The 2678-nt window shown below is 38.7% G+C and overlaps 1 non-coding gene across 1 annotated transcript; it reads left to right on the top strand.

Moving 5' to 3' along the window:
* The first annotated feature begins 2246 nt into the window (after positions 1-2246).
* LOC112094202 lies at positions 2247-2353 on the top strand. The gene has a single exon (XR_002903417.1). It is a non-coding gene; the product is annotated as a small nucleolar RNA R71 (small nucleolar RNA).
* The last annotated feature ends 325 nt before the right edge of the window (positions 2354-2678 follow it).

The following is a 2678-nucleotide window of genomic DNA, read 5'->3' as shown; positions in this document are numbered from 1 at the left end:
CTTAATTTATTTAGCAATTATGAACAATTTAGGTGCACTTTTATGCAGTTATCACAACCCCCAACCAGCTTATTGCTAGTCTCTAGCAATTCAAGCGAAAGAAAAATCATGTCAAGCTGAAAATTCAAATCAAAACTAGCAAAATCACCTAAGCAATCAAACAAAACATTAGTAAGTCATCAGAAAATGCTATCAAAACTACTTCAGTCATAACTCCAGAGTCGTGTGTGTGTGCACCAAACCGTTTCCCTCTTACCACAGTCCATAACACAAATAGCATCGAAAAATTCACCAAGAAAAAGTTTCAACTCCATTTACCTCACAGGTGTCAGAAATATTTTAATGCATATGGTTTTCACTCGTGGAGTTGGAAGTCAATCAACCAACGCTCAAGTGAGAGAAGGCAATTTAAGGACAAGCTAATAAACAAACATTGATCAAATGATAGGCAAATCAAATATCTGGAACAATCCATCACTCAAACCATAAACAAGCCTTCGGGATTTCATTCTAGTCAAGAGGAAGATCTCATAAACAAACAAAGAGCCGAAAAATACAAACAAATATACACAAACTTTTTCCCTTTTCTTTCTTTTTTTCCTTTTTTTAGGTAAGAGACAACATATATTTGACGAAGCTGATGTAGTAAGGCATTCTTTTGACTGGCTACTATGCAGTGCAAGATGTAAGTACAACCAAACTACGTAAACATGGATGATAAAATGATGCTCTTACTCTTTTCTTTTTCTCTTTTTTTATCTTTTTTTTAGATAGAAAATTAAAAGAAAAATGATAACACATGGCTCAATTCTAAAAAATTATTCCTAACCAAAAATCATCCCTCAAGCAAATGTCACAAGTCAAGCAATGGTGCTCCGTTAATGAATCAACCAACTCAAAAGGTCAATGAAAGTTCAAAAAGCTGTTTTCTCAACTTTCATAACTCACCAAAAATGAAAACCTTAAACTTGAGAATTTTTCTCAACTAAATGTGTTAACAACCATCTTACCACAAGGTTTGACATGTGCTCAAAAAGAACTCTAGAAATCATTTCTTAGTAATTAAGATAGCAAAAACTGACTCAAACCGAACATTTTGAAATCATACTCAGATAATCTTGCAAAAATTTTGACCTAAAATAACAACAAGACAAAAATTAATCTCACGCATGAATATGCTCACCACCCCCAACCCAAAATCAGACAGTGTCCTCAATGTCTAAAAATATATGCAATATGAAGAAGACAGGAAAAGAGAACACCTGGATGATGAACATTGGAACTAAGCTGAGCCTCCTAAACTGATTCTCCAAAACACACAAACAAATATAAAATCACACAAAAACAAACTGAAAATAAAAGCACACAAAACACACCAAACGAAACAAAGAAACAAAAATATGATACAAAAGTGTTGGAAGCAAACTCCTCAAGAGGTTTGCGCCATATGTTGGCCCTTTGGGTTTGACTAAGCTTGTGAAGGAAACTTGCCGCGTTCTTGAACAGCCAAAGCTCTAGTCAGCTTCGTGATTTGACTCTTCATTTATTTACTTTGTTCCATCATTTGCGTGAACAGTGACTCGAACTTCTGATTCGTCTTACTCTGCGCCTCCATGAAAGATTGCAAGGTGTTCTCAAGAGAACTCCTTGGCTGTTGCGCATTATATTAAGGTGCAGAATACGCCTTTGGTGGTTGCGGCTGTTGCTCAGTTCTCCATTGTCCCCCTGATGGTTGTGTTTCGTTGGAATCTCTCCAACTAAAGTTTGGATGGTTCCTCCAGCTAGGATTGTATGTGTTAGAGAAGGGTTTGTTGTATGTCCCTAAGGCATTACATTGGTCCTTGTAAACCCCTCTCATTTCACCATAAGCAGGACAATCCTTAGCTAGATGCTCCACCCCTCCACAAACGAAACAGGGCTCTTGTAACTCTGCCCTAGCAACCATGTGAATTCCTCTACCTTCTTTGGTTTTGAAGGTCTCAATTTGTCGTGTCAAAGACTTAATTTGGGCTTTGAGATTGTCCTCTTCCCTTAGTTGATAGATTCTGGCTGGTCCGGACTGATTGGTGATGTCAGTAGCACTTGGACCAGTCCATGTGTGGGCTTTCTCGGCTAACTCGTTAAGATACTCAAAAGCCTTCTCGAGGACCTTTTGGAGAAATTCACCATTGCACATCATCTCTACAAATTGGCGCTCTCGGATCGTGAGTCCTTCGTAAAAATAACTGACGAGGCGTCAACTCTCGTAACCATGGTGGGGACACTGATTTAACATATCTTTGAACCGTTCCCAAACTTGATACAGAGTTTCATTGTCCTTCTGGGTAAAGGTCGAGATCTGTCGCTTCAGACCATTGGTCTTACGGTGAAGGAAATACTTGTTGAAAAATGATGTCGTCATTTCTTCCCAACTTCCAATAGACCTACGTCGCAGAGAATACAATCGGCTTTTAGCCTTGTCCTTCAAAGAGAAGGGGAAGAATTTTAATCGCACAAAGTCCGCAGCTTCAACTCGGTTGTGAAAAGTGGCCACCACTTCTTCAAACTCCCTAATATGAACGTATGGATTCTCTTTCTCTAACCTATGAAAGGTCGGCAAGAGTTGGATCATGCCCGGCTTGAAATCCAAATTCAGCATATTAGGGGGAAACATTATGCATGACAGTGTGGCCGTACGT

Source organism: Morus notabilis, unplaced genomic scaffold (assembly GCF_000414095.1).
Source record: "Morus notabilis unplaced genomic scaffold, ASM41409v2 Scaffold535, whole genome shotgun sequence".
NCBI classification, from domain to species: Eukaryota; Viridiplantae; Streptophyta; class Magnoliopsida; order Rosales; family Moraceae; genus Morus; species Morus notabilis.
Note: the sequence above shows the minus strand (reverse complement) of the source record. Positions and strands in the feature narration are given on the sequence as shown.